Source organism: Coregonus clupeaformis, chromosome 21 (assembly GCF_020615455.1).
Source record: "Coregonus clupeaformis isolate EN_2021a chromosome 21, ASM2061545v1, whole genome shotgun sequence".
In the NCBI taxonomy this organism is placed as follows: Eukaryota; Metazoa; Chordata; class Actinopteri; order Salmoniformes; family Salmonidae; genus Coregonus; species Coregonus clupeaformis.
In genome coordinates, this window is record NC_059212.1 from 48856530 (window position 1) to 48869022 (window position 12493).

General features: G+C 45.1%; 1 protein-coding gene across 1 annotated transcript in view; it reads right to left on the minus strand.

Moving 5' to 3' along the window:
- Positions 1 to 12223, minus strand: part of LOC121535393 (receptor-type tyrosine-protein phosphatase F) — a 419130-nt gene extending 406907 nt beyond the window's left edge. Inside the window, exon 1 of the mRNA XM_045205947.1 lies at positions 11892 to 12223. The gene's annotated coding sequence lies outside the window, so the exon portion shown is untranslated. The remainder of the gene's footprint in view (positions 1 to 11891) is intronic.
- Positions 12224 to 12493: the final 270 nt, after the last annotated feature.

The window sequence follows — 12493 nt, forward strand, 5'->3', positions numbered from 1 at the left end:
GCAAATGTCCAAACTCACCTATATATGTATAACTGTATGAGCTGGTATTGCCTGTCTTTGCAATTTGTTTATTTTCATTTGTGCTCATTAGCATATTTAGCTAGCATCCTCAACGTAAATTCGCTATTACTTGTGCTCATTTTGTTAGCATTCTGGTAATAGACGTCCAATGGGCCTTTTTGCTTTGTTTTGGCGCCCCCTTGTGTACTAAGCCGGTAATACCGTAAATCCCGGGATGAGAGAAGGACGGTATGACGATATGAAAATCTGGATACCGCCCAACCCTACCAGGGACCATAGTGCTCTAATCAAAAGAAGTGCACTATGTTGGGAAGACGGTGTCATTAGGGACGTAGCCATAGTTTAATAGCCTGATGAAATGATTTGGCCCAGTGTCTGTCAACCCTGTCAACCCTGTCAACCCTCTGGCTCCTGGGTTACTGCAACTTCATGTCTGATCAGCGTCTGTCAACCCTCTGGCTCCTGGGTTACTGCAACCTCATGTCTGATCAGTGTCTGTCAACCCTCCGGCTCCTGGTTTACTGCAACCTCATGTCTGATCAGTGTCTGTCAACCCTCTGGCTCCTGGGTTACTGCAACCTCATGTCTGATCAGTGTCTGTCAACCCTCCGGCTCCTGGTTTACTGCAACCTCATGTCTGATCAGCGTCTGTCAACCCTCTGGCTCCTGGGTTACTGCAACCTCATGTCTGATCAGTGTCTGTCAACCCTCTGGCTCCTGGGTTACTGCAACCTCATGTCTGATCAGTGTCTGTCAACCCTCTGGCTCCTGGGTTACTGCAACCTCATGTCTGATCAGTGTCTGTCAACCCTCTGGCTCCTGGGTTACTGCAACCTCATGTCTGATCAGTGTCTGTCAACCCTCTGGCTCCTGGGTTACTGCAACCTCATGTCTGATCAGCGTCTGTCAACCCTCTGGCTCCTGGGTTACTGCAACCTCATGTCTGATCAGCGTCTGTCAACCATCTGGCTCCTGGGTTACTGCAACCTCATGTCTGATCAGCGTCTGTCAACCCTCTGGCTCCTGGGTTACTGCAACTTCATGTCTGATCAGCGTCTGTCAACCCTCTGGCTCCTGGGTTACTGCAACCTCATGTCTGATCAGCGTCTGTCAACCATCTGGCTCCTGGGTTACTGCAACCTCATGTCTGATCAGTGTCTGTCAACCCTCCGGCTCCTGGTTTACTGCAACCTCATGTCTGATCAGCGTCTGTCAACCCTCTGGCTCCTGGGTTACTGCAACCTCATGTCTGATCAGCGTCTGTCAACCCTCTGGCTCCTGGGTTACTGCAACCTCATGTCTGATCAGTGTCTGTCAACCCTCCGGCTCCTGGGTTACTGCAACCTCATGTCTGATCAGCGTCTGTCAACCCTCTGGCTCCTGGGTTACTGCAACCTCATGTCTGATCTGTACAGAACACTAATATACTCTTCTTCTGTAGTTTCTCCCTCTCTTTCTCTCTCCCTCCCTCTCCTTTCTCTTCTCTCGCTCACTCCCTCTCTCTCGATTGATCTCTTGCTATCTCTCTTTTTCAGTAGAAGAGAAATCTGTTTGAAAATTACATTTGAAGTCCTCCTTGATAACACTGCTTATTATTTGACCTTCAGGTAGCATTCTGCTCTATGTATGTGTGTGTTCTAATTAGAAGACACCCAGAATAGTTTGCGGTGACAATGACAAGCAAAACAAATGACGCTGACCACTAAAGCCCCAGCTCTATGTCTCTCTCTCTCTCCTTCTCCCCCCTCTCTCTCTCTCCCCTTCTCCCCCTTCTCTCTCTCTCCCCCCTTTCTCTCACTCCTTCTCCCCCCTCTCTCTCCTTCTCCCCCTCCTCACTCTCACCCCCCCTCTCTCTCACCCCCTCTCTCTCTCCTTCTCCCAGCTTTATCAATCTCTCTCTCACCCCCCCTCCTTCTCCCCCTTTCTCTATCTCTCTCTCTCTCTCACTCTCCTCCTTCTCCCACTCTCCCTGAAATTAATCAGTATGTCACCCGTCCGTTTGCTGACAGGGCAGAAACACACTACACGGCCATGGCAGTGAGCCTTAACATGCGTGTTACATGTTCCGCTCTGTTCCTTGTAATACACCAGAGGTTAGAATGGGGGTTATGGATGTAAACACCTTGTATCGATAAAAAATTTTTTTTTACATTTTTTAGTCATTTAGCAGACGCTCTTATCCAGAGCGACTTACAGTTAGTGAATACATATTTTTTTTATACTGCCCCCCCGTGGGAATCGAACCCACAACCCTGGCGTTGCAAACGCCATGCTCTATCAACTGAGCTACATCCCATTCCCTCCCCTACCCTGGACGAGGCCATTCCCTCCCCTACCCTGGACGACTTGTGCGCCGCCCATGAGTCTCCCGGTCGCGGCCGGCGGCGACAGAGCCTGGATTCGAACCAGGATCTCTAGTGACACAGTTAGCACTGCGATGCAGTGCCTTAGACCACTGCGCCACTCAGGAGTGGCGTTACGTCCTCCAGACGTAACGCTTGGCATTCAGGCCAATGAGTTCAATCTTGGTTTCATCAGACCAGAGAATCTTGTTTCTCATGGTCTGAGAGTCCTTTAGGTGGCTTTTGGCAAACTCCAAGCGGGCTGTCATGTGCCTTTTACTGAGGAGTGGCTTCCGTCTGTCCGCTCTACCATAAAAGGCCTGATTAGTGGAGTGCTGCAGAGATGGTTGTCCTTCTGCAAGGTTGTCCCATCTCTACAGGGGAACTCTGGAGCTCTGTCAGAGTGACCATCAGGTTCTTGGTCAGGGAAGGCCCTATAAAACGAACTACTGCACCAACTGAAACAGCATGGAATAGGCCTAGTTATAGGCTAAACCTAGCTACTGCAGTCTACTTACTGACAGAATGGAATAGGGCTGTGTGATAAAAAGGTAGCTGCTGTCATAGTCCCCTGTAGCTCAGCTGGTAGATCTGTGCCTCGACACAATCCTGTCCCGGAGCTCCACGGACAATCCTTCCACCTCGTGGCTTGGGACCTCATATAGACAGGTGTGTGCCTTTCCAAATCATGTCCAATCAATTGAATTTACCACAGGTGGACTCCAATCAAGTTGTACAAACATCTCAAGAATGATCAATGGAAACAGGATGCACTTGAGCTCAAATTCGAGTCTCATAGCAAAGGGTCTGAATACTTATGTAAATAAGGTATTTTTTTATTTTTTTTATACATTTGCTAAAATTTCTAAAACCTGTTTTCACCTTGTAATTATGGGGTATTGTGTGTAGATTAATGAGGAATTTGTTTTATTTAATCAATTTTAAAATAAGGCTGTAACCTAACAAAATGTGGAAAAGGTCAAGGGGTCTGAATACTTTCCAAATGCACTGTATGTGACTACCCTGCCTATGTAACTAGGAGGTAAATACAACATTTTACCCCTACTTAAAGGGGCAATCCACAGTTGAAACAATAACAAAGCGTAATCCCTAGCACTGTTTCCCTGGCAACTGCAGATAGCCCCATTAATTCATAGCTGGATTTTTGCCGACCAATCTCCATCAGAAAGTAGCAAACCGGCCCGAAATCGACGCCTCGATGCTTCTGGCCACTACAGTCTATATTTTGGGGGGGGGTCCGTCTGTCCTCTGATGTGCCAAAACGAGAACCAGACCTAGTCAATTAACCTTGACTTCAATCATCCATCCGCTGTCATCATTGACTTATTAAGGCCAATTCCACCACTTTTCAACCTCCTATTCATTATCAGTACCATAGTAGTGTCTAGATACGTGAAAACGGCAAATTTCTATGATCTGTGGTTAAACAGATAAGAAGAAAGGTCCTAAGAAAATGCTTCTCTGTCACATCACAGGGGTCGGATTAAACGTAAGAGAAACAGCCCGGAGGGAGGGTATTTTCTTGCTCCCCACGTCACCGCAAACCTCAAAAGTGTTTGAAAATCCTTCTTTTTAAAATGTTTTAACTTTTGGTGATGTCATCGGGTAGAGATAATGAAAATGAGGTTGAAAAGTGGTGGAATTGGCCTTTAACCCTTAACTCAATGGGCGCTAACATGATCTCCAAAAGGAAAACGCTCACAAGGGAGGAAAGGTTTAAAAATAGACCCCTAGATGTGTCCCAAATGGTGCCCCATTCCCTATATAGTGCATTAGTGGCCAAAGGGCTTTGGTCTAAAGTAGTGCACTATACAGGGAATAGGGCACCATTTGGGCCTGAGGCGTGGTCTGGTCTGGTGGTCTGGGCCGTTTTCAGGCTCCCAGCAACGTCTGTTTCCACTTTCCTCCCAATCCAGAGACGCCCTGTAAAACGTCGGTGTAAATGGTTTATAATGCCTCCAGTGGACTCTGAAACAGGAGGCCTGCTTTCAATCAGCAGTCAGATAACTCCTGTATTAGGCTAGTCCAGGACGTGAAGACAGTGAGCTACGTCACCGCTCTCCTACACAGCACGTTGCTGACAGCATGGAATAGGCCTAGTTATAGGCTAAACCTAGCTACTGCAGTCTACTTACTGACAGAATGGAATAGGCCTAGTTATAGGCTAAACCTAGCTACTGCAGTCTACTTACTGACAGAATGGAATAGGCCTAGTTATAGGCTAAACCTAGCTACTGCAGTCTACTTACTGACAGAATGGAATAGGCCTAGTTATAGGCTAAACCTAGCTACTGCAGTCTACTTACTGACAGAATGGAATAGGCCTAGTTATAGGCTAAACCTAGCTACTGCAGTCTACTTACTGACAGAATGGAATAGGGCTGTGTGATAAAAAGCTAGCTGCTGTCATAGTCCCCTGTAGCTCAGTTGGTAGAGTAGGTTGTGGGTTCGTTTCCCACGGCGGGGCCAGTATGAAAATGAATGCACTCACTAACTGTAAGTGGCTCTGGATAAGAGCGTCTGCTAAATGACTAAAATCTAAATAGAATAACATATTAAAACTCCTATTAAGTAATTGAATAGGATCTCTGTGATGTAGGTTTAGGCCTACTGTTCAGGCTGGGATGATGGACTGCCTGTGCAGGATGGTGAAAATAAGCATTTAGCAACGATGTCTTTATTCCAATGTGTGTCATTGTGAGACCCAAACGATGTCCTTATTCCAATGTGTCTCATTGTGAGACCCAAACGATGTCTTTATTTCCAATGTGTCTCATTGTGAGACCCAAACGATGTCTTTATTTCCAATGTGTCTCATTGTGAGACCCAAACGAAAGCAAAACAGATTCAAGGACAAGCATTGGGACCAGAAGCATCTCCTCAGCCAAAACCAGCAGAGGCAGAAATTCCTTTATTTCGAATGCAATACTGCAATTAAATAAGATGTTGGACTGTTAGTTGGTTCGGCAAGTTTTCTGAATTTGCACTTTAACATGTCGCCTCATTCAGACATTTTGATTAATTTGCACTTACCCAGCCTACTTATTACATTTTAGTTATTTAGCAGACACTCTTATCCAGAGTGACTTACACAGGAGCAATTAGGGTTAAGTGCCTTGCTTAAGGGCACATCGACAGATTTTTCACCTAGTCGGCTCGGGGATTAGAACCAGCGACCTTTCGGTTACTGGCACAACGCTCTTACCCACTAAGCTACCTGCCGCCCGTCTTATCCAGTCTACTTGCAAGTAAATAAATATCCTTTGCTATTTTGATGTTGTTTTTAAAATATGTGCTTTTATGTGCATGTACTCTAGTCTGATTACTGCTAAATGATTTGCTTCATTGCGGAACATTCAAGTTTTCTGAATTTGAATCTGAAGCTCTAACCCATTCGATTTAGGCTCAAATCTGGTTCTTTGGTACCTGGTAGGCCTATGCCCCCTCCCCCCGGACTTACCAGATCCAGCTCAGACCGGTTCTTCTGGTTCTAACGGTTAGTTGGTTCCTCAGTGCCAACACCCCAGCAACACTATGCAGCCAGTCAGCCGTCTCTGAGAGTGTGTGTGTGTGTGTGTGTGTGTGTGTGTGTGTGTGTGTGTGTGTGTGCCGTCTCTTAATCCCCGTACTATAAACTCTAGACGCCCCATCACACACGGGCGCGCGAACACCATCCCACTGCCACACACACACATGCACAAACGCTCGCGCCATCTGTCCACCACACACAAACACACCCCACCACCGCAGACCAACACACTGCAGGAGCAACCTCTCATTAGGCACAGCAGGGCTGAAATTACAATGGAAACCATGAGTCTTTCCCATAGACAGGTTAGCTGACAACGTCGCTTCAATGGGGCAGAAGTCAGCGTGTTGTTGTGATTCTGGAGGGCAAGAAGGCTAGAAACAAGGACAAGAAGCTGCCGTGTGAGGAATCATAACTGACTCGTTCCATCTAGAAATCATGAGCCTTCCTCATATAGAAACCAGCTAGGAGAGGGTTTTTCAGCAGCCGTGTGTGTGTGTGTGTGTGTGTGTGTGTGTGTGTGTGTGGTTGCTCTTTAACAGTACCAATCAGCCTGCCTGCCTGGGTGCAATGTGCCAGGGAGGAAGCAGAGGCATATGCTCTGGCTTTTGTGGTCACAGGCCCCTGCCCTGCCCAGCCTGCTAGGAAAGACACACAGACCCACACATACTGTATGAAAGCATAAACACACACACACACACACACACACACACAGCAAACACTCACCAAACACCAAAATCCTCCTCTTAGGTCCTACCTACTAGGGACTGTTGCTGCACCTCTCCCCTCCACCGTTAGGCCTTTAGGCGTAATAAAGACATGCCAGCACCCCACAGACAAGACATCACTCAACAACACAGCAGCCCAGTCACTTAAATGATTGACAGGCCTTGTTCCACCCCACCCCTGGAGCCAGTCGATGCCACCCCTGGAGCCAGTCGATGCCACCCCAGGTGTTTTATTGACAATGGAATGTTCCCCCTCTCTATCCACTCGTTCTAGGTTCCCCCCCTCTCTATCCACTCGTTCTAGGTTCCCCCCTCTCTATCCACTCGTTCTAGGTTCCCCCCTCTCTATCAACTCGTTCTAGGTTCCCCCTCTCTATCCACTCGTTCTAGGTTCCCCCCTCTCTATCCTTTCATTCCATTGTGACTAGTGACAGTATCTACTTCTCTTTTCCAGGGAGACACTGACTGCAAACAATGACAAATACTTGTTTCTGTTTTACAAATGTTCTACCCTGTAGTGAGAGAACATTTTAAATGGGTCTAAAACAATGGGAGAGAAATAAAATGGACATTCCCATTTTACTATTGTTAGTCATTTAGCAGACGCTCTTGTCCAGACCAACTTATTTATATAGTTTTCATACACCACACACGCACACACAAACGCACACACACACAAAACAGCTATAAGCTACTTTGTTCTCTCTCAGTCAGAGAGGAGAACTTAGCTCTGCTGCTAGAGAGCACACATACACAGAACGAGGCTATGCCGCAAGCTGTGCCCCTTAATTCAATTTCACTAAACTTTTGATGCAATTCCAAGAAACCAACCAAGCCACCTCTGCTCTCTTATTACGTTTAGCTCTCTACTGGGTCACTCCCTATTAGGGCTGTCCCTGACTAAAAACAATCTTCGTCTACCGAGAGTCGTCTGTTCCTTTCGACCAATCGACTGCTCGACATTTTTAAAAATTGTTTGAATAAAATCAACTATATGTAGGCTACTGAGCTTGTCTGATGCTTTAAGCACTGCGGTTAAAAAATTAAGACACACAAATTACTAAAGAGGGAGCCAGAGATCAATATAGCCTAGCCAGAAGAAGAAAAACCTGTTCCCGACCCCCCCTTCTCTCGCTGCTGCTGGCCTTCGCAGATTCTGCCGTTGTGCTCCTGAAGCAGCTGGTGGTAGGCTACACCAGCGGTCGTCAACCTTTTCCCATTTGGAGTGCCAAGTTATCGTACCATTTATACTAGGCCTACTTCTAGGCGTAATCAGATGCGAGTCCTTATTCAAGACTGACAGGAGGGCTCCAAACAAAAGACAATGAATAAATTGGCAACTCAGAAATGGAATGAAATAAACCCAAACGTTTTTGTCACAAGTGTAGACTAGGTTGTGAGCTCTGCAAACAACGTGTCCACTCCTACAATGACAACGTTAAGACTGTAATAATAATAATAATATATTGAACGCATTAACAGAAATTACCGTAACCAAACCCAAGACCCGACCCGGACCGTATGTAACTACAGCTGATAGACCCGAGTGGACCCGAGTGGACCCGACCACAGCTCTGCATAGCCTATAACATATTTATTCTATGCTAATAAAGGTACATTTATTGACTTATAGAAGACCTAGCCAACATACAATATCAAGACCTATTCGTTAACCAGAAGAGCAACTTGGCTGATGATAAACATTATTTTTTTGTCACTCGGGTCCAATCGAGTCGGGAACGGGTCCCCATTCAGAAAAATGATTGGGTCTGTTCGGGTCCAGGTCCGATTGTCCTCGGGTCCGTTCGGGTCCGGGTCCAAGAGAAGACGTCTACTGTGAAGGGTGGCACGTACAGTATAAGAAGGTTTATCCCCCTCCACTCTCAGATCATTTATAAGACTTAATTACATAGTTATTACAACATTGTCATTCCACAGTACTCGCAGCAAACGCATAGATGTCAAAGCGGTTCGAGGGTGTTTCTACACTGGCTGTAAGACCGCTTAAAATATACTGAACAAAAATATAAAAGCAACATGCAATAATTTCATATAAGGAAATCAGTCAATTGAAATAAATTCATTCGGCTCTAATCTATGGATTTCACATGACTGGGCAGGGGTGCAGCCATAAGCCCACCCACTTAGCAGCCAGGTCCACCCACTGGGGAGCCAGGCCCAGCCAATCAGAATGCGTTTTTCCCCACAAAAGGTCTTTATTACAGACTGAAATACTCCTCAGCACCCCCCCCCCCACTCCCCCTCAGAAGATCCCAGAGGCAATGTTTCCTCTAAGCTGCACGCATGCGCACCTCCTCCAAGACTGCCACACAGAAGAAATGTCATACCGCGCAGAGACTGAACTTCACTGAGTTCGCCCCGGTTTTTCTGTGATCTAATAAAACATTATATCAGCCCCCCTTTTCAATGCAACAAAACAAAACTAATCTAACTTTGCAAGATTGAGTCTGTGATTTTGTTGTAGGCAGAGCCAGAGCGCAACAGAGTAGAATTCTATTGGCAGGGGTAGCCCACGAGCGGTCTTTCAATCACTCACGAGTGAATGCGCTTTTCAGATCAGTTCAGATCAGAGCGCAGAGCCGTGCCTGTGCACAATTTGTTGATATTCTTTGCTAGTTAGCGAGTTATTAGCCCAGTTATAGATCAGTATATGTCAGCAATGGGGAGTTACTGCTTTCTACAAGACCACATTTCAAGCTGTCTTTGAAAAGCCAGTCAGGTAAAAAAGCTTATGTCTTAATTAAAGGGGCAGTGTTGTATTTTGAGACAGGCTTGAATATGCAAATAAGCCAATAGGCAGAGGGGTAGCCTACATTGTCTAATTCTCTGTATGGTAATAATAATTCATTGTATTTTGTAAAGTGGTTTCTTGCATCATACAACACAATACAACGCAGTTTACAGTCACCTATTTGGCCCATGATATTACAGACCAAGTAAAAAAATCATTAATTAAATGTCAAGCCCTTCATAATGTAAAAACATTTTTTTAAAGTCTCATGCAATGTAGGCCTGCACTGAACACCACATAGAGGCTACTCTAGGCTATATCATTGAAATCAAAAGCTATTTCCATGTGAAACTGTTATGGGATTGGCTCCATTGGTTTTGTAGGTAGGCCTACATTATGCTCAGATAGCCACAATAGTCTATTGGCTACTGTCTACAACTGTAAGGGTACAGCCTCAGTGTTCACCGTCAAAAAAATTCTCACAACGTTCAAGTTTCCTCTCACAAAACCCAACATTTGCTCAGTGCCCCACAATATTTTGAGGGAACATTGCCCACAGGTGAAGAAGCCGGATGTGGAGGTCCTAGGCTGGCGTGGTTACACGTGGTCTGCGGCTGTGAGGCCGGTTGGACGTACTGCCAAATTCTCTAAAACAACATCCTTTTGCAGTGTTCTGCGCAACAATATTATATTGCGGGGCAAAATGTGTATGACTGCAGATCTACAGGAAGCTGAAGACACTGTTCATATACAAAATGTGGTAGAGAAATAAACATGAAATTCTCTGGCAACTGCTCTGGTGGCCATTCCTGCAGTCAGCGTGCCAATTGCACGCTCCCTCAAAACTTGAGACATCGGTGGCATTGTGTTGTGTGACAAAACTGCACATTTTAAAGTGGCCTTTTATTGTCCCCAGCACAAGGTGCACCTGTGTAATGATCATGCTGTTTAATCAGCTTCTTGATATACCACACCTGTCAACTGGATGGATTATCTTGGAAAATAAGAAATGCTCACTAACAGGGATATAAACAAATTTGTGCACAAAATTTGAGAGAAATACGCTTTTTGTAAATATGGAACATTTCTGGGATTTTTTATTTCAGCTCATGAAACATGGGACCAACACTTTACATGTTGCGTTTATATTTTTGTTCAGTGTAAGTCTCTCACTCTGCCTCCTCTCAGACGGTCAAGAAGCGACTCATTAGCAGTTTTATCATAGAACATTTAGTCGATGCGCTAATCCATGACAGGTTGGTTGAAAAGTCGCCAACACACATCGGTTGAACGAATTGTATAGCCTAAATGAGTAGCCTTCCTTTCTAACACAGCAAAGGCATTGCTTTTATCTGCCGACTCACACTGCATGCAGGTGGAATTCTCGTTTATTCTCCCGAAATAGGCTACTATTTTGAAAGTGCTTCCGAAGCAGTGCACGGGGGGAGTGGGGGTGAGTACCCTAAATCGGGCAAAAAAAAATGTATTTTTAATGAATAGGCTTGAGGTGCACTGCTTCGGAAGCACTTTCAAAACAGTAGCCATGGGGAGATTATGAACAATTCAAAGTAATTCACTGTTACAGCATCGCAATGTCAACTACAGAGAGAATCAACAAGAAATTCGATTTTGCCAACATGCCAAAAAATCTTACCCACAATAACATTTCTACAGAATAGCTCGCGCCCATCCTTTTGCAGTATTCTGCACAACAATATTATATTGCGGGGCAAAATGTGCATGACTGCAGATCTACAGGAACCTGAAGACACTGTTCATATACAAAATGTAAGTGTAGCCACACATTACAGTTATACATTCATTACAAACTCGCATAGCTAGCTAAACCCTTGAGAAACGAACAACAGTATCGCACGCTTCCCAAGCCAATATTCCTGCAACCGCAACTCAAGCAGCAATCTGTTCAACTCTACACACCAAGCACGAATGCATGCAGAATGAGGTGCACAACCGTGCCATTCGTTATAAAGACAACTAGCTAGCTAGAAAGCTAGCTACCTAGCTTTTTATTTTAAGTTTAAACCATTGCCCTTTCACAAATGCATTACAATAAAAATAATATACCTAGCAGAGTTTACTCAACTCCATATTACAGGGATCTAGCTAAACTAGAGCTAGAATATACCAAGCTAGTTATAGATGAAACCAGCAGCTAGACCGTGCCAGTGCACAGACTGCATGCGTGGCTAACTGGCTGGTTAGCTGTCTGTCTGGCAGACTGATTAACTAGCTAACCCGATTTGATTAGCTAGCTAACGTTAGTGACTAAACAACAAGCTAAGTTATCAGTTGGTCAAATGAAACTGCCCTTTTCTACCTTGGCAAATGTATTCTCTTCCCAAATACGTAATATATTCCATGCCATTCCAACTTGTACTCAGAACGTCTAAACCAAGACTGCATAAGAATTGCGATGCAAGATTCTAAGGTGGGCAAGCGCAAAAAAGAAATATAACGGTGTAGCTAACGTTACTCACTGTTTCTCTGCTCGCCCCGAAACAACTTCGTTCGGTCACCCGTTTCAGCAGTTGGTAAGGTAAAAATCCACTTTTCAAAACGTCGAGAAGCCAACCAACCTTCCAAGTAAATCAGAATATAACGTAGCTAAGGAGTCCTCTTCTTCAGCTAGTAAGAGTGCACCACGCCGTAGAATAATCCTGGGTTAACAAAACTGTCGTTAATAGAGTTCCTTGAATAAAGAGCAAATCTCTTCTGAAGATTTAAGTTCCTCCTACCTTTTCAAGAAGCGGCTACTAGCTAACTACTTGCATGTTCATAGTCTGTCCACCGTGGTACGGTCGGTCCGTAAGGAGTTCTTTCTTCTTTCGTACCCCTTCAGTCACGCTTCTGCCTCTCGGCTCGCTCACAGGTTGGAAACGAGGGTTTTCGGCTCCGCTCGGATTTGCTCGGCTCCTTACGGAAACATTCGAAATCCATTCTTATTAGGTATTTTATTTTATTTCACCTTTATTTAACCAGGTAAGCCAGTTGAGAACAAGTTCTCATTTACAACTGCGACCTGGCCAATTTTGGTCTATCACACACGTCACTCTAATGTTATAATAAAAAATAATCATAT